The sequence below is a fragment of the Phoca vitulina genome, unplaced genomic scaffold, assembly GCF_004348235.1.
Source record: "Phoca vitulina isolate PV1807 unplaced genomic scaffold, GSC_HSeal_1.0 scaffold9, whole genome shotgun sequence".
NCBI lineage: Eukaryota > Metazoa > Chordata > Mammalia > Carnivora > Phocidae > Phoca > Phoca vitulina.
The window spans coordinates 22599317-22619905 of record NW_022589712.1 but is presented as its reverse complement, the minus strand read 5'-3'; the positions used below and the strand labels follow the sequence as shown (position 1 = coordinate 22619905).

Below are 20589 nucleotides of genomic sequence, written 5' to 3'. Positions count from 1 at the left end.
AAATGGTGTTGGGAAAACTGGAGAGCAACATGCAAAAGAAAGAAACTGGACTCCTTTCTCATACCATACACAAAAATAAACTCAAAATGGATTAAACACCTAATGTGAGCCCTGAAACTATAAAAATCCTAGAAGAGAACATAGGCAGTAATTTCTCCAATATCAGCCATAGCAACATTTTTCTAGATAAGTCTCCTGAGGCAAGGGAAACAAAAGCAAAAATAAACTACGGGTACTACGTCAAAGTAAAAAGCTTCTGCACAGCAAAGGAACCTATCAGTAAAACTAAGAGACAACCTCCTGAATGGAAGAAGATATTTGCAAATGACACATCTGATAAAGAGTAACTAAAATATAGAAAGAACTTATACAACTCAGCATACAAAAACCCCCAAATAATCCAGTTAAAAAATGGGCAGCAGACATGAACAGACATTTCTCCAAAGATGACCAACAGATGCCTAATAGACACATAAAAAGATGCTCAATATGATTCATTATCAGGGAAACACAAATAAAAACCACAATGAGATATCACCTCACATCTGTCAGAATGGCTAAAATCAAAAACACAAGAAACAACAAGTGTTGATGAGGATGCAGAGAAAAAGGAACCATCATGCATTCTCGGTGGGAATGCAAACTGGTGCAACCACTGTGGAAAACAGTATGCAGGTTCCTCAAAAAATTAAAAATAGAACTATCATATGAATCCAGTAATTCCCCTACTGGGTATTTACCCAAAGAATATGAAAACACTAATTTGAAAAGATATATGTACCCCTATGTTTATAGCAGCATTATTTACAATAGCCATGATATGGAAGCCACCCAAGTGTCCATCCACAGATGAATGGATAACAAAGATGTGGTATATATATATACAGTGGACTATTACTCAGCCATAAAAAAGAATTAAATCTTGCCATTTGCAACAACATAAATGGATCTAGAGAATATAACGCTAAGTAAAATAAATCAGAGAAAGACAAATACCATATAATTTCACTCATATGTGGAATTTAAGAAACAAAATAAATGAAGAAAGAAAAAAAGAGATAAACCAAAAACCAGACTCTTAACTACAGAGAACAAACTGATGGCTACCAGAGGGGAGGTCGCTGGTGGGATGAGTTAAGTAAATGAAGGGGATTAAGAGTACACTTATCACAATGAGTACTGAGTGATGTATAAAATTGTTGAATCACTATTTTATACACCTGAAACTAATATAATGCTGTATGTTAATTATACTGGAATTAAAATAAAAAAGATCTTTTTTGTTTTCTTGGTTGTGATACATTTTTATTTTTATATTCCAATTCTTATTTTTTTCCCTTCCTTTCAATTCCCACTATTCTATTCTTTAATGTTATTATGGTAGGTAAATAACCACTTCCTGCCAAGCTATTTTAAATATTTACTCCAACTAAATATTTGGAGGATAAAACCAGAGAAGGACTATTTGGCTACTATACTCTAATAAGAAATACAACAACAAAGTCATAATTCCAATATATGGTGTTCTCAAGTTTCACCTTTTACAGTGCTTATGCTTATTCTTTGGTTGCTACAGGTATACATAAGTAAGATAAAGATTCCTTCTCCAATTCTCCTTTCACTCTTGGATGTGCCAAGATTAGCATAAAGGCCAATGTTAACTTCGGATTATGTGAACAAAGAGAATGGAGAAAACAAATCGTAAAATATGCATTATTTTATAAGCATGCATAAAACAGGCTGACCTTGCCTGAAGGAAAATCCATCTCTCACAGTAGACCCTCCCATGTCAATAGAAATAATACCAAAAGTAATGAATGCATAGCTGAACAAATTTCTGCAAATATGTAGCCTGAAAAAAAAATCAAGATTGAGAAATTTGTTATAAGACAAGGGAGAAAAGAAGCTAAGGGGGAAAGATCCATGTAATAAGGTAATTAGTGGAATAAACTCTTGGAAAAGTGGGAAAGAAAAGGAAACTCAAAAGCACAGATTAAGGGATCAGTTTCGGAAGAAAATTGGAAACTTTTCTGTTTTAGACTGGAAGGACAGAAGAAATAATGAAGCAAGAGAACCCTTTAAACAGAGAGAGAGAAAAAAAAAGGAGAAATTCCCTGAAGATGTTTTTAACCTGTTCAGAAAAGTAGAAGGCTGGTCATCTGATGAGGGGTAGGAGAGGGAGCTAGAGTTGGTGAGGGTTTCATGAGTTTAAACATCCATTTGTCCTGAGTTCTTAATGCACTTAACAGTCTTAGGAAGAACACTATTTGTTATTAGACTATTTAAAAAGAGGGTTTTACACCAGAAGATATGCAAAATTTATCTAAGTTGATAAATATATCCAAATAATATGATATTATCATATCTAATAATACAGTAAAAGATTATATTTATCTTTTATTTTTCAATAAAACTCTGAGGCTGATGAACTAAGAATTTATGAACAGTAGATTTAAGACAATTAAAAAAAAATTGTATACTGGTTTTTTTTTTTTTACTGTTTTTCCAAAACCACAGCTGAAGAGGTCTCTTTTATACTGAGCAGACTAACATGATAATTTAACACAGTTTTACAAAAGCACCTGAAATTGTTGAGACGAGGGAGAAAAGATGTAATGAAAAGAACACTAGAATTTGAGTCAGAAAATCCGTACTCCTGTGCCAGTTCTAATACCTGGCAGCTGTGAAATCTTGGACAATTTATTTAGTGTTTTTTTATCCTTCTTTCTTCATTCAGAAAATAAAAACAAAAATTCCTCCCAACCATGGTTGCTGTAACCAGGATGTCTGTCATAGTAGGTACTTGATAAATTGATTTTTAAAAAGATAATGAGATCAAGGGGGTATTCAGTGAGGAAGAGATTTAGTAATTAAAGATATTGTATCTCATAATTCTATATTACTACCTAAAGCAGAATATTGCAATAGTCATGCCGTGTTTCATTCTATCAACATTTTAAAAAATATTATTGGTGGCCTAGATATTCACTTTTAATGGTATCATTAGTGATTGAGGTGATTTTTTTCAATGTTTTAATCAATAATTTATCAAAGAAAATTGATGATGATTCTACGCCACATTTTCCCCCCAATTCAATGGCTACTAAAATACGCATTGCTATACATTGTGGGCTACTATAGGCAAGGCAAGGTGTCTATTCTAATTTATTTAGCAATTAAAAAGTTGTGTGATTTATAATTTTTAATTGTCCAAAGTGACGACATGTGGAAGAAATTTATCTGTTGTCAGTATCAAGAAGAATTTTATTTTTATTGAAAACTGGTTTTATAGGGGCGCCTCGGTGGCTCAGTCGTTAAGCGTCTGCCTTTGGCTCAGGTCATTGATCCCAGGGCCCTGGGATCGAGCCCCACATTGGGCTCCCTGCTCAGCAGGAAGCCTGCTTCTCCCTCTCCCACTCCCCCTGCTTGTGTTCCCTCTCTCGCTGTGTCTCTCTCTCTGTCAAATAAATAAATAAAATCTTAAAAAAAAAAAGAATACTGGTTTTATAGACACTACATTTTAAGCCTATTTAGTGTTCTTCTTTAGGATGGCTGCTAGAAAGCTAAGATCTAAATTTAGGGCCTTCCTCTAGGAAGTACACAGGCCTTCCTGGCATGTATTTTGACAGTAACATCATTTCTAGCTTCAAGTACTATTCCTACTTTTGTTTCCTATTGTCTCGTACTCACACTTACTAATATGTACACACATACATGCACACCTCAATAATGGGATTGATAATAAAAGACATAATAAATGTAGCTGGGAACTATTTCTAAAATTGAATCTATTTGTATACTTCAATAGTGTTTGGGCAGCACAATTGTGAAAACTAATTGGTTCCAGGAATATAAAAAGTAATGTGGAAACTTCCCAAATATTTGTCTTTTCCCTCTGCTTTCACCTGTATTGATTCCAAGAAAAGAAAGGATTTCATAAATACAACAGCAAAGGTACATATAACACAACTCAAGAGAAACATTAATTATTTTTCTTTCTCTAAGGAATTGCATATGAATAATATGGAAATAATATGCTCAAATTATATTATCTTTGAGACATGGTCAAATTTCCAGCTACTGTCAAGGCTCAGTGGCAGACATGGTAAATGCATCTGACATATTCTTGGACACAGATAACTTACACTGGCAGATCTACACACAAATCCTGTATGGTGTACTGAGGGGGTTGGATGAATGTTTTTTATTTGTTGAACATCCATAAAGTATAAAATCAGATTTGGACACACGTACTTGAGCAAGTTTAGAATCCATTTGATCAGAAAGTATTTCAAGTCTCAAATCAACCTCTACTTCTAAGCATCAACTGTTCTAAATGTTACTAAAATTTTAAACAATGAATTAAGAGTCTAAAAACCATCTTTAGTGACATTTTGATTAGCCAATTATATGTGATTTAATTTGATCTTTGTTTTCAAATAAATCCAAATGCTAGAGAATGTGTGGGATTCCTAATTTTGGGTTTCAGTCAACATTGACCAATATCCAATATGGACATATTGGCCTAATTTCTACATTCTTCACACCCATATAAATAATTTGAAGAACACAATTTAAACAATGCAGCCAGAAATAATCCACCTTGAAAAACATTATAAGAAATAAAAATATATATATATATATGCTTTTGTTTCAGCTTTAAGAGCAGTTTGCCAAAATCTGCCATCCCACAAATGGTCTTAACTCACTGACTCCCTTTTACTGATGGTGTTATATTGTATATTTGTTATATCTCACTTTCATCCTCTCTGATACATCACTGAAGAGCAAAGAATTTGCTTTAAAAATCTCATTAAAAATTCTTCCTTAGCACAAATTCTTGTCAAAACAAACAAAAGTAGAGAAAAATAAGCAAAAGCAATTAAGCAAATGAAAACACAGAGAAGACTGCAAAATTAAGCATTTTATCATATTGTTTAATTTATCAGGCTTGTGCTGATTTCATTAAGGGCCTTAGACAAAGGGCCAGAACTAATTTTATTGCAGCATCTGCTCTCTGATTTTAACATGGGTGTAAATTATTTGAATAGGCAGATTATAATACTTCTTTGAATTGATAAGTAGCAATCCAATATAGAGAAGAAAATGTTTTAGTATTACCTTGCATATGTACATTACGTTATTTTTCAAAGCTTATCATTTCACCCTCATAATATCCTCCTAATGTAAGAAGAGCCTGAGGAAATTGAGGCTCAGAGAGGCTAAGCCATTGTCACAACAATATTTCATGGATCACACAATCAGCGGGCAGCTCCCTGGCCTCCTGTCCCCCAACACAAGGCTCCTTCTGTGGACCAAATGGAGCCTACAAACCAGTTTTAAGAGAGCATGTGTGGGATTTGCGGGCAGAAGACACAGGTTTAAGATCCCCCTCTCCCGTGGATTGACCTTGAGTGGTTTCCCTTCCTTTATCTAAGCTCGAATTTCCTCATATGTAAAATGGGAATAAAGATGCTGGCCCCACTTTTCTACCCCTCTATTGGTAAGCCGACAATTGAGATGACATACGAAAATCAGCTGTCAATTTTAAATCACCAAATAGTAGATATTGTTGTTGTGGATACTAATGAACAAAGCAGCTTTTTGCTGAAGAAACTAAAACAGAAGACATTCAAAGGCCTGAGCCCTAATACTTCCTACTTCCCTGAGTGCCCTGAGTAAGTTCTACCAACATAGTAACCAGTCAGAAAATGTTTACACAATAGACTAATGGGACTGCTGGATGGTTCATCAAGGTCAGCCCATTTTGAGAGAATAAGGGAGGCAAAAAATTGCAATCCAGGTGAAAAACGGTACAAACTTCCGCTTCCCTCAGTGTCACGCCTTCTTCATGGGCATGCAGGTAGATCTAAGAAGTGGGAAACCCCAACCAAGGTGTTTTAATCGTGGCATTTGTGTGATGTCTTTGATAGCAAAGAACAGAGAACCTGACCCAAACTCTCTACGGCAAAAATGTTAACATTGTTGACTCACGATTCTCAATAGTCCAGGGGTAGTGTGCTTTCGGGCCAAGCTTGATCCAGAGACCTGTGAAGTCTTCAGGATTTGGTTTCTTTTATTGAGATTCTTTTGACTCTCTCCCCTCTGTGTGTCAGATTCGTCATGAGGCTGGCCCCTCTCCCCCTAGTGTCAATGACAAAAGAGATTCCTGACTTCCTCTCTTCACCACCAAATCAAAGGAAGAGAAAACTTCTCGTGGCTTCTCAGGATGAAAATCTTCTTTCATGTTTGACAGACACTGCCTACTATTACTGAGAAGCTCAATTCAGAATTATTTATAACACTCGTCTTGACAACATGAGAAACAAAGGGAAGGATTTTCCAGACATAGGCGTACATACTCTTCAGGCACAGCAAGCATGTACGTACACAACAGGAAAACTGTCATTCCGGAAAAGCCCTTTGTTTACAATGTTGGGTGACATCATCTCAATTCACTGTCTAAATGATTTGTGCCCATTTTAGCTTAAAGTCCCAATTACTGTCTTTTTGAAGAAAGTATTTCAAATGTATTACTTTTGATGAGTTAACAACTCTTTCCTTTGTTCCATGTCAAATTGTGAAACAATTTAGAACTAAACATTTTAATTCAATTTGGGTTCATTTGTGTAGATCAAGTTTAGTTAATGCCTAAAAACATAAAAAAAAATAAAAATTCCCTCTCCAGAATTTTCAAGTGTTAACTATTTTACTCTATTTTGTGTCTCGTAGAAATCAAACCAAATAACAATATAGTCATTTGAAATTTTCTTTGAGATGTTTTGTCAGAGAAAATAAGCTGACAAGAATATGAACACCCTCCATTTATAGTAAACCGTTGGTGAGGAGGTACTATTTATAAATGTTTTCCATATGATGTGCTTATGTTTTTGGGTTCTGAGTACTATGCCCGTATTGTTTCTTTTCTCTTACTTTTTTTCTTATGAGTAAGGAGTTCCACCCTCTGTCCCCTTCTCTTTATGAAAAAAAAAAAAAAAAAAAAACACAGGAAAATCTATTTTATGAAACAAGTCATGATAGCAGATAATGAAGTGAGGTTTCCAACAACCTTATTCACTACACTGCCCTCCTATTCACTTCTCTCCAGTTTCTGGGGGGAAAAATGGATCTTATTGTTAGTACCTTTGAAGAGAAGAGATCATAATAGTCAAAAGGGCCATGGTCAAAATACTAAAAAAAAAAAAAAAAAAAAAAGCTTAGGGTAAATGTGCTATGTGTGTTTAAAGGCAGAGCCCTATCATTTTTATAGACTAAGTATCACTAAGCAAAAATGAATATTTAAGAGTTTTTAAAGGTGTCAGTGATTCCCTACAATTTTTTTTAAGATTTATTTATTTATTTTAGAGAGGGAGAGATGAGCAAGCATGGGGAGGGACAGAGGGAGAGAGAGAGAGAGAGAACCCTTAAACAGACTTCCAGCTGAGCACAGAGCCCAATTTGGAGCTCAATCTCAGGACCCTGTTTTTATTGTATTTTATAAAGTAAAAATTATTAAATAGAGTATCGATGTAAGAATTTCTGTATGTATGCACATATATATATATATATATAAAGTGTGTGTGTGTATATATATATATATATATATAAAGTGTGTATGTGTGTGTGTGTGTGTGTATATATATATATATATATATATATATATATATATATATATAAAATGATTAGCCATAAAATATAACTCATTTCTTGGCTTGTCAGCCAGAAAGTCATCCAGGTCCCCAGAGCAGCCCATGAGGAGCACCTAAGTCTCTCTAAAAGCACATGGGAATATGAATCTTGTCAACTTCAGGGAGAGACATGCTTCCATGAGGGACTAAAACACCAAGAAAAAGGAAAGAGAGAATGCATCAAGCATTATCTTTTTGAGCATTGTGTCCTCTGACCCTATAGAATAGTGACTGAAAATTAATGAATTTCTGGTCACTAGTGGTTGGTTTCAAAATCAACTAATTAGTTGGAAAATTAACACTTGCTAAAAGCAATCCCACCCCACCCCAGCCTGCCAAAAAAAAATCATCAAAGTTCTAAACATCAGAGCTCTGTCAGTTGACTTCCTATTGTGCAAGCTGAAACTGTAGCTAAAGTTCAGGGTGGTAGAGGGGCAAACTAGTGACATCAGAAAGCGGGGAAACCTCTGGGCTGAGACCTGGTTAGCGGGACAGAACAGCCCCCTTGCAGGCTAGTAAGGAATGATACATCAAGGCCAAGCCCCTGACACTCAGCCCCTGACCCAGACCCACTGATTAGTCTGAAATTTATTCACCTTCACCTTGTACATGAAAATCCACCTATCTGGGGCACCTGAGTGGCTCAGTCGTTAAACGTCTGCTTTTGGCTCAGGTCATGATCCCAAGGTCCTGGGATCGATCCCTGCATCGGGTTCCCTGCTCAGCGGGGAGCCTGCTTCTCCCTCTCCCACTCCCCCTGCTTGTGTTCCCTCTCTTGCTGTGTCTCTCTCTGTCAAATAAATAAATAAAATCTTTAAAAAAAACAAAAAACAAAAGAAAATCCACCTATCACTTAATGTCAATGAATAATGGCTTCCCTTCAAATGCAGATCAAACAGCTAAAGTCAATTTCCACCCCTCCCCCCCCCCAATATGTTAAAAACCTTGTTGTTGCCCAAGAACTTTCCCAGAAGTCTGATTAAGCGGCAAATATTTTCCCTTTTCTTCAGACTTAGTGTCTGGGTTGCAACACAACTGGATGGCAGCAAAAAAAAAAAAACAAAAAAAACCTTGGAAAATGTCTGCATTTGACTGGTGTGAAAAAACTGTCTTAAGCACTCACAAATAATTGAGGCACGGAACCTAGGAAAGAAAATGTCACCACATTCAGCTGCAGAAGTGTGTCTCCATTACTGCAATTTTTAGATACTTATCAACCTTCGATGAACATCAGTGATATGATATTAGTCATTATTAAATGGCACCTCTGCCTCCACCATACAAAGTGCAGAATTCGAGTTTAATAAGGTGGCATTCCAATCGCCAGATGGCAGCTCCCCTTGATTTACGTTTCTCTATGAAACATTTGAGTCCTTTCCAAGAGACTCACCTCAAGTGTCTAAGTATTTGGCCTTCATTTTTATATATACCCAATATGCTTAGAGATAAGAAAGGCATGACTGATCATAATGAGTAAATTTATATATGAAAATTTATAAAAAGAACACATTTTCTTACTACTTAGAGCATCTATTTGATGAGAAAGATTTCAACTTGCTTTTCAATTTCAAATTTTTCATTTTTCAAATTTCAATTAAATTTAAAACCGTAAGATAAAATCTTACAGGTGGCTTCCTTTCAATATCCTGAGAGATGATAAGCAGAAGAAAAGGGGGAATTTAGGAGATTTAGGAAGAAAAGTTCCTAAAAGTGCATGGAAAGTATTAATGTCTACAGAAAGAATTTAAAGAACTGGTTCTCTTTCCCCAAACTGGAAATATCCTTCTGTTTGAGTACTGAGTGTCTGTCCCTGAGTAAACTACAGGCAATCCAAACAGAAATTGTCATCGCTACCAAACAATAGCTTTAGAGGCATCATAATTTTATCCTTTGCTGCTTCATGTTAATGAGTAAATAGTAGCATTGTTTGACAAAGACTGGTTACATAGTGATCATTATGGAGAAGCCTCCCCATTTTGAACAGACTGAGGCGGGCAGGAGCACCTTCACTGCGCGGCGTGGAGAACCCCAGGCATGCAAAAGCGCCGGCCAGATGGCTCATACAGTGGCTCAGCCTGCCCTTCCATACTGTTCCGATGCTGTCTGCAGATCGGTAGGGGGAGGGTCTTTCCCAAAGCCTCACCAACTAGGCACTAAAGCAGTGGCCAATATCAAAGAAAGTGGGAACGAGGGGCACAGAGAGACGCAGCTACAGGTAAGAGGTAATATGATAACATGAAAAGAACACTGGGTTACAGAAGTACCAGTACGCTTTAAAATAGTTTATTTCATTGAATTCTCATGAGAACATTGAAACATAACTTTTTTCCAGCTGAGAAGGTTAGATAAGGCCAAAGGCCTAACAGATAGTGAATGTCAGGAAGAGGATTTTAAGCTAATTGTCTTTTACTCAGGAACCCCAATATTCCCACTGATCCACGGCCCCTCTCCTTCAGCATACTAATTCAGCTCCCCTGTTTATGTATCTCTGGATAAATCACTTAAAATTAGTGGGCCTTGGTTCCTCCACCTGTAAAATGGACATCATAATTCCTGCCCTGCTACCTTCCTTAGATATTTTAAGAATTAAATGAATCCACATATATGGAAATAATATTAAAATGGAAATCACTAGGTCATGGGAAGATCTGAATGCTATATTCACGGCCCTTCTCAGTCACTGTTTTATAGGTATCTTCACCACAGGCTTTCTGTGTCATGACTTAAAGTTCTAACTTAGGATTTTGATACTTCACAGATATAGGGAGGTATCTGGTTTATTGCTATTCATCGTTAAGTCTAAGTATATCCTTCCTCCCTGAGGTATCCCAAGTCTTCTGTGATCCCCTACTAATGATTCATCACAATGTGCCATCGTTTTGATGTACTTATCTCTCAGACTAGAATGGGAGGCTTTTGGAGGCGGGAATTCTATCTGTATTTGTTAATGTATTACTATTAGCTGCTGTAGCAAACAAAATCTAAAATGCATAGTTGCTTATTCACAACAGCAGTCAGAAAGAGTCCTGATGGATGGCTCCCCTCAATCCAGGAACCCAAGCCCCTTTAACCTATGGCCCACCATCTACAACAAGGATTCCAAGACCATCATGATTACTCTGCTTCAAGCTGGCAAGAGGGGGAAGACATGGAGGGTCATCCTTGGGAGGGTTTTTGGAGTCAGGCATTAATGTGGCACACAGCATTTCCACTCACATTCCATCCACTAAAACTCAGCCACATGGCTCACTAACTGCAGGAGAGATTGTGAAATGCAATCTAACTATGAGCCCCAGACGGACAGGATGCAGGTTTGGTGAACAGCCAGTCAGCCTCTGCCACGCTTATAATAGAAACTTCAAAGATACTTCCTAAAGGAACCACAAGTACACCCAAGTCTTGGCCACATAGATGTGAAGGGGGAAAAAAAGAACTATATGTAAAGTATATAGTGTTTAGATCTAATTCACTTAAACTTCACTGATTCACTGCTTCCCTTCCTTTTCCTAATATACCCAAACCCAGTATGAAGGATGAAAAACTACATCGTCAAAAGAAAAAATAAAAGCACCATAAGCAAAACCCTAAGTTTCCAAAAAAAGAATCACCCCATAATAAGGGAATATTACAGAGACAAAATTCACTAGCAATACATAAAGGAGAGATAAAACATGACAGAGCCCACTTGCTGTTTAATTTACTAGAGAATTTTACACTTTTATAAAACTTAGAGGTAAAGTCCTGTCATGTTTCTGTAGCTAAGTTAGACTCTACACCATAAAACTCTGATGTTGATGCTTTAATATCTAAGTGGTTTTAATTATCAGTTAAGTTTAAAAACTAATCAAATGCACGGATGAAAAAGACACTTAAAATTCTTGTTGTAAGTAAAGTCACTAAGTATACCAAGAATGAACGCATGGTCTTTTAAAGCCATCATCTGAAACTTTGTAGTAGGTGAAGTACTTTTTAGATGTCTGCATTTGACCAAGTCAAGATTGTTAGTGTATTTAATTCTTACTAAAAGAAATCCATCAAGTATAAGTTTAAACTCCACTCGAAAATAAGCCCATATGCCAGTGTTTCCTCATCACCTAGAAGTTTCAGGTGATAAAATGCGATGCTTTCTGCTCAAATCCAGAGAATCTCTTTCCTTTAGTGGAATTGCTTTACCACACAAGCTCTCAAAATAGGCTTATTTCTGCTATTTTTCTGACTATATTTTAAAAGAGAAATGACCGTGGTTTCGCAGATGCTGGTGAAATAATAACAGTTGCACAGGCCAGGCGTATAATTAGTTGAAAAAGAGGGTAAAAAAAGACTTCACCTACACTATGTGGGCACAAAGCCTTAGGATGAAGCGTGGAACAGCTGCCGTCTGGATCTTGCCCAGCTGTAACCAGCACGGAGGCAAAAGCACCAGCTACATACGTGTGTACACACACGTCACTTGGAACACAAAGAGAACTCAAGCGAGTGGAGACGCCTCCGCTGAAAATAAACTCAGTAGTTACCTTCACCCCATAGGTGGCCAATATCAGCACAGAGCAAAGACAGGAGAGAGAACAATGAAGTGATTCTTCCCTTCCAATCAAGAGCTGCCCAAATCGCAGAGAAGGAACCTCTCCTCTTTGGCACCCTGTGTGTGGAATGCTGCCCTTCATTAACCCACGTCCTCAGGGATGGGAGCCTGGAAGGACTGGAAAAGGAACCAAAGTCTCTCATTTTCTTTCCTTTTTTTTTTTTTTTAAGATTTAATTTTTTGACAGAGAGAGACACAGCGAGAGAGGGAACACAAGCAGGGGGAGTGGGAGAGGGAGAAGCAGGCTTCCCGCTGAGCAGGGTGCCCGATGTGGGGCTCGATGCCAGGACCCTGGGATCATGACCTGAGCTGAAGGCAGACGCTTAACGACTGAGTCACCCAGGCGCCCCAAGTCTCTCATTCTCCTATCAACCTTTGTTGAACTCCTAAGGGTTTCAACTTCTAAGTGGACAGAGCTCTTAAGCATGAATATCAAAAGCTATTTTTTTACCTGTTTTCACAATCTCCTTTGATTATTTTATGAAATTTGTGAGCCAGTTTGCAATGAGTGCAGTGAACTCCAGTTCAAATTTTAATTGCACACGGAAGCACGATACCGGTTTATTTTTACCCAGCGCGTATAAATTCTAATGGGAAGAGTTGTTCACAGCTTTAACAATCATGTCTTAGTGGTGAAGAGCTCAAAGGACTTGGGAATAATTATAAATGAATACTACATATGGTGGTGGTCCGGCCACTCATTCAAAAATTGCATCAATACAGAACCAGATTGACTGTCCCACAGAGGCTGAGTTTTGGAAGTTATAGAGAACAACAGGTTCACACTCTCCTGATCTAGCTTGATACCAGGATAAATTTTAGAATATCAAGGTACACAATTCTAGTCCCTTTGGGACCAGCAAGATAATGAAAATGTGTGGAGTGGCACAGTGAAGACATGAGGAAGAGCAGTATCCAAGAACCAACTGAAAAATGAACATCTAGACTTCGTGTGAATTTATGTGATGGACTTTTTGTGACCCCCCCCCACTCCCAAATTCACAAATTGAAATCCTAAGTTCCACTGGAAGATGGAGTTTTTGGGAGGTAATTAGGTCATGAGGGTGGAGCCCTCATGCTAGGATTAATGCCCTTATAAGACAAGAGAGCTTGCATCCTCCCATTCTCTCTCTGCCCTGAGAGGATACAATAAGGTGGCCATCTGTAAGCCAGAAAGAAGGCCTTCACCAAGAACTCAACCATGCTGGCACTCTGACCTGGGACTTCCAGACTCCAGAACTGTGGGAAATAAATGTTTGTTGTTTATGCCCGTCTATGGTACTTCTGTTACAGCAGCCCGAGTGATTAAGACAGATGGTTAATGGGATAAGGACAAAGCTGACATTCTTTTAAGAAAATAGGGCAACCTAATAAGAACATTTGCCTGAATATAAGGCCATTTCATCTCAGCGTGGTTAGAAAGGCTGAAGGAATTACCACAGGAAAAGTGCTAGGAAATTTTGAATAGACTTGAGAAAGATGAATGGGGAATATCAGTCCTTTAAATTTGACTACAAAATTTCAGCCCTTGTCCAAAAAATAAAGAACAAAAAGAAGAAACACATACTCAACAAAATTTCTTAACATTTTACTAACAGAATGTCACTTTGTATGATGCTAGATTGTGAGGTATCCATCCTTTAAGATAAACTATATGCAAAATATACACCAGGTAACTGAATAGGAAGATGTGTTGTAAACAGAAGAGGAATTATGTGGGTTGGCAAGGGCCAGCAGGCATCCTTAGGGAAATAAGAAGCCAGAGAAGCAAGATAAGCACGGTGCATGACCTTGTGCCACTTCTCCTAGCCAGCCCCAGCCTATAGGGTATAGCCTGTCCTCTCCATGCAGGGAAAGGGAAACAAGTAACACCAACGTTCCTTTTAAAGGAGCCCTCCAACTCCTCCCCATCCTCAGAGATTCCAACAAGCCTCAGAGACTATAATGGTAAAAAGCCAGGTACCCCTCCACCTAAAACAGGAAGCTTTCACACAGAACTTGCTCTTCCCTTAGTGGGAAGACAGGAAGAGAGAGGAAAAGGGGCCCTGCCTTCATTTGCTCTTCACTTGCTCTCTGATCAAGTAGGGCAGAGTTTTACAGAAAGACATCTTCAACTTTATTTCTGGAAGTGGAGCTTATTCAGAAAAAAGGCTACATGGGAAGAGTTTCCAGAATAGGTCTGAGAAGGCCAGGTGTCTCCTGACCTAGCTCTATTCTTTCATAAACTTTCTGAGTTCATTTTCAGGCATACTAGAGCTCTTCAGACTCTAGATATATTTTATTATGCCATCTACAAAGCATCCAAGAGGAATTTGGTAGAGATTGATGACACACAAGTCATGTGAGATGCCCAAATCCTCATCAATCACTCATTTGTTCAGCAAGTATGTATTGAGTACATACCATATTTTAGGTGCTGTGCTTGGTCCCTGGTCTACACTGGGAAATAAACAGACATGAGCTCTGCCCTAGAGAAATTCTGTCTGGTGGACAAACCTCCCATCATAGGTTAAAACTACTATTCTCCCCTTGCATATAGCTTAATATATCTACACATTAACTAATGCTTTCATTAAAAAGGCAGCTTTTAGATCATGGTCAATACCATTAGGATCTTAGCACCTATTGGGTCACTGTTTTGTAGATGTGCCCTCATCCCAACGTACTGTTAGTACTCCCAGCACACTCGTAGAGTTTGGAGAAATAAGATATGAAATGGTTTGTATTCTCAAGTAGCTTACAATCTCCTTTAAGGGACAAAATATCTATATAAAATATAAATAACAATACAATTGGAAGAGTACCATGAACAATTCCAAACTGCAAATATTCCATAAATAAGGTGCCCATAAAATTTATTACCCAAACCATTGCATTTTTCAGAGCAAAAGGGGGCGCTATTAATACTTAATACTGGGACTTTCCCTGGCAAATCAGAACGTGTCACTTTTTTAATAAATCCCCTTTTCGGGGATTAATTCTGCAACCTAAAAACCAAATTTAGTTCCTTCCTCAAAGAAATATTAATGGAATATTTATTATATTTGAAACACTATGCTAAGCTCTTTTAGAGGTAGGCTTTGGGGAAGAGCTCACAAAGATAAATAAAATACAACACTTATTCCCAGAGAAGACATAAAAATCGCTCACGTGTTCTGAATACATATCATGTAACAGATAACCCAATGCTAAGCTTTTTGCATACATTATCTCATTTAACCATCAAAACAATCCTAGGAGGTAAGTGGTATTACTCCCATTTTACAGATGAGGCTTATAGTGGTTATGTAACTTGTCCAGGGTCACACAGATTGTAAAGAGTGGACATTGTAACCAGGTATGTCCCACTGCAATGCCTCAGCTCTTAGTCTATGACAAGTACTACAAGAATAACCCAAAGGAGGAAAAATTGTATCTGTGGTTGGAGTAATGATGGATGGCTGAATGAAGGACAGTGGTATTAGACACGGACCTTGACGAGTTAGAAGTCTTTTAAAAACAGTTATTAGAGGGGAAAGCAACCCACAGAGATGGAACAATGAACCAATAGCCTAGAGGTGGGAAATAGTGGGTGAGCAAGAAGAAGTCAACTTGGCTAGTACTTTGTACTTTTGCATAGAGGAATTGAGAACTGTAGGCTGGGAAGGTCAGCTGAGGCCATCCTGCCTTCATGTTTAATTTAAGCAAATATGAAACTCAGTTTGCACGCCCGGAGTACACTCCATATTTAATTTGCATTGAGGATGACCAGTGCATCTAGATCAAGATATCTTGAAAGCAGAGTGCCTCATAAGGCTGGGCTAAAGTGGGCAGCTAGAAGGAAGACTAGCAGACATGTGTATCATCCAAAGACAGGCAGAGTGACAACTTGGGGCTGGACACAGTCCTGGGAAATCCCTGTAAGTTAAAATTATGTGAATCAAACTTTATTTTTCCAGAGAAACAATGTTATAATGAGGGCAACATTTTATATCAATATTCTAATAAGAAGCACCCCAAATACTGTAACAAGGTCCCATAATTTCTATTTATTTAAGAATAATACTTTCGATGTGTACATATAAATTAAACAGAGGGTGTTACAGTCATCATCTTAGTGAATTGAAACCATCCCTAGAAACAAAGCCTCTGTAGGACTGGGAGGTAGTGTGGGACTAGAGGCCAAAGTGATTCCCAGGATGAAAGCTATGCACAAGGCCACAAAGCCCACCAGCTGGAGGAAAATAGCCATGGACAGAGGGAGTGACCAGTGGCCCCAAACCTGTGGAGTCATTTGGGCAAACTGCCTGGGGTAATGGGGGCTAATGGAGCTACAGGGGTGTCTCCCTATCTCCAAGGCTCCTCCCCCACCGACTTAACCCACACACCATGGCTGGCACATGAAGCTTCCCAAAACAATATCTCTAATCTTATTGTTCACCTGCTCAAAAACTTTCAGTGACTCCCCATTTCCTACCAAGTTCCAACCTCCAGGACTGTCATTTATGACCCTCCAGAATCTGGTTCTTATCTGTCTATCCAACCTAATATTCTACTACATCTATCCCAATAATTTAGGCTGTAGAAAAGATGGCTTAGTCATTATTCTTGAGCATGACCGTTTCCCATCTTTATGCCCTTGTTCAAGTCGTGAGCTCTGCTTGGCAAACTCTCATCATCTCCCATCATGATCTATCTACCTACTATACACAAGATCCAGCACGTGTGTCTGCTCTTCCACAAAGACTGATATGTAAAAAATACTCTGTATACATCTGTTGGATGGATGGATGAATGGTTGGATGGATGAATAAATGAATCTCTTAGCTGGTAGTCATCATTCCCTTGTCAGTGTACCATAGTACACTTCTGTTCCTTTTATGAAGCTCTCTGCATGCTCCCTTCTTTCATAAACATCTGAATACAGTTCTTCTCTCCCTCAATACATGGAAGGCCCTTGAAGTGTGAATTATATTCATCTTTGTATCCCACACAACTCCTGGTCCAAGGTCTTTTATAACATATGTGTTTTAAGATATAAGAAATAAAGCAATATGGTGTACTTAGCAGCAGGTGGCAAATGTACATAATGGCAAATTTAATACATGTGAAAGGTAGATACTAGGTACAAATGAGTACTTCAGTCAGTAAATGGGACTGGGTTAGCCTTAACTACAAGTAGACAAAGGTTAGGTCTCTAGTCTGAAGTTAACTTTTGTCAGACAGTCATGGTCATTACCTTCTACTTCTTCAAACCTCCATCTCTTCCTTGACACCTTCTAAGAACCTTCTCCCCACCATACTTCCCCCAAAGATTCTAGGTACCCCTCTTCAGGCTCCCTAGGCACTGTGTGCATGAACCCTTCAAAAGCAAGGCTGGCACACTACGGTCTAACTCCTGCTCCCTGTGTCTCTCCTCAGTGCAAAGAAGTCAGCTTTACTCATCTCTACGATCCATCATCCCGAGAGCAGGATCTGGCCCATATTTGCTTCTCAATAAAAGTTTCTTAGTAAGTACTTTACTTTAGAAGTACCTAGTTTATGTACTAAATACTACTACTAAGTACATTCATCACTGTTGACAAACCTAGGATATGTTGCTAAATCTGTTAGGGTAGTAGAACTTAGCCTGACATCAGCTCTGCTTCTTACCAGGGATGTGATCTTGAACAAATCACTTGCATCTCTGGGCTGATTTCCTAATGCCTCCCATGAAGATAAAAGTACCCATCCTGCAGGCTATGGTGAGAGCTAGAGGTTATGTAAATAAGACACATAACACAGTTTCTGGCAATTGATTTGTGCTTCATACTGACAGCAATTGCAAGTATTACATTAAGAGGACAGGTAAAAGTAAATATCGATATATAATTTTTTTCAATAAACATAATTTTTTAAATGTTGAGTGTTTTTTTAAAATCAAACATAAAAATTTGATTTAGCAACCCATACAGACATAGACTACATCCTTGGGGCTATACATTATTTATCATGCTTCCAGTAAGAATGTCAATCCAAACGGCAAAGAAAATATAATGAAATTTTTAGGGGCTGTATTGAGCTGATGGAAAAACATGCAAAATATGGCACAAGAGGTAAGGTTTAAGGTCTGTCTTCAATCTGATTTCTGTTCTATGGTTTGCCAAGGAGAATTAAAAAAAAATCAGTGGGGAGGAAAGAGGATGTTTTCTCAACATTAAATATTTAAAGTGGATCGATAAGAGCACTTCATATCAAGAATTCTTCATCAGTCTCCATGACTCCCAAACATTAAATATGTAAGTGGTACATATGTATGCCATATTGAGAAAAACCAATGTGGAAAATGTGTATCTGACACAGTTTCCAAAGAAAAGAATCTAGTGTCTAGCTTCCTGTGTAAACAAATGTCATCACATTCAAAGAACAGTACATCAGGAAATTCTCTGGAAGAGGTCTATGTTTTCATGAGGGTGTGTGTGTGTGTGTGTGTGTGTGTGAGAGAGAGAGAGAGAGAGACAGACAGAGATTGAGATCTGATAGCATTCCACCACAGAATGACCTCAGAAGCACTATAAGACAAATCATTAAAAATGCAACACATGTAAACTCTCTTCCATTGTAGATGCAGAGAGGTTAGTGAAAGCAAAATGATCATTTAAGATCAATTTAAGAAACCTGGATTCTTACAAATAGGAGAAAGTAGGTGGATTTGTCCAAACCACGCTATTTACATCTTCTAAACCCTATCATTTTGTGCAATGGCTAAAATTTCACGCATGTCACAAGTCTTTCCCCTCCTCCCGCGCCACACAATGTGGCTGCTTTTAAAAATGTCAGATTGAGAATAAGAGAAGAAAAAGCCATTATTTTGAAATCTCACGAATTCACAACTGAATTTAAATCACACAACTTTTAGTTTAAGTATTTAAAAATGGATAAATGTTTTCCAAAAGGAAGAGCCAGCAATACTTTGCATCATGCTATGAAAATACTTCCTAACACATCCTCTCAACAAAGATTTCACAAACCTAACTCCCTATGATAGGTGTGTACCTTAGGTTAAATTCTTTATTTAGTGATTATCTAATAGTGCCTCGAATTCTTCAGGTTAATGAATATTATGTAAATGAGTAAATAAGTACTAAAATAGGCCTTGACTCAGCCTCAGGATCAACATGGAATAGCAGGCACTAGAGTTATTCTCCTGCCTGCAAAGCACTATAAAGGTAGACAACAAATATGAAACGACAGCTCTCAACATACTGGACACCCAACACAAACGACAGTGATTCCCAAGAGAAGGGAAACCAATGAGGTGAGTCCTAAATTACCCCAGATTTCTACCTAGAGAAAGTTTTCACCATGGTCAGGAAGGGGAAGCTTAAGAAGAGACCAGTAATCTCCTCAAGTTGAAGAAATGGACATGGGAGTCTGGAGATCACACACAGAGCTTGGTGAGGACTGCACTGCACAAAGAGAGCTCCAGAGATCAAGGATTCAATAGGATCCTGACCAGCATACATATATGAAGAAACCACACACAGTCAGGAGAAACACCACTAAAAGTATGAGAGGGAACAGTGCCCGTACTCACAAAGGGCCAAGAAGAGTGCCTATTCCCAACAGTCAGAGTAGATAGCCTCATAATTTATGAAGCTATCAATTAGAGTATTAAGAAGGGTCTTGGTTTGGGTTCAGGGGTGGAGGTGGGGATTAACCCTAGACTAAATGCTGCCCTAGTCCTACCTAACAAAAGCTTAAAAGCAAGATCTGAAAGGACCAAACTATTTGCCCAAGCTCAAGAATATTTTTAGGAATACAAAAGTCCCTAGTACCCAAAACAAGGTAAAATTCTAGCATCCAATAAAGAATTACCAAGCATGCAAGAAAGCAGAAAAATCTGACTCATAGAGAGGAGAAAAATTAATGGATCGACACAGACCCAGAAATGACACAGATGACAGAATTAGTAGAAAAAACCATTGAAGGTTCTAGAGGGGAAGGGGGTGCGGGGATGGGTTAGCCTGGTGATGGGTATTAGAGAGGGCATGTATTGAATGGAGCACTGGGTGTTATACGCAAACAATGAATCATGGAACACTACATCAAAAACTAATGATGTAGTGTATGGTGATTAACATAACATAATAAAATAAAATTAAAAAAAAAGTTTCAAAGCTTAAAAAAAGTTATTTTAATTATATTGCATATGCTCAAGAAACTAGAGTAAAGAATAAATATGTTAAGTAGTAGCAACATGGTAGACATAAGAAAGGCCCACATTGAACTTCTACAGAGGACAACTTCAAAATCTGGGAAGAAAAATACACTGGATGGCAAATTCAACACTACAGAAGA

At 38.0% G+C, this 20589-nt stretch overlaps 1 protein-coding gene across 2 annotated transcripts in view; it reads right to left on the bottom strand.

Annotated features, from left to right (window-relative positions):
• HIVEP2 (HIVEP zinc finger 2) overlaps window positions 1–20589 on the bottom strand; it is a 92581-nt gene that overhangs the window by 38342 nt on the left and 33650 nt on the right. Inside the window, exon 1 of one of the 2 annotated variants that reach the window (XM_032407771.1) lies at window positions 5995–7264. The exons of the other annotated variant lie outside the window; for it this stretch is intronic. The gene's annotated coding sequence lies outside the window, so the exon portion shown is untranslated. Of the gene's footprint in view, window positions 1–5994; window positions 7265–20589 lie in introns of those variants that run through there. 2 annotated transcript variants of the gene reach the window in all.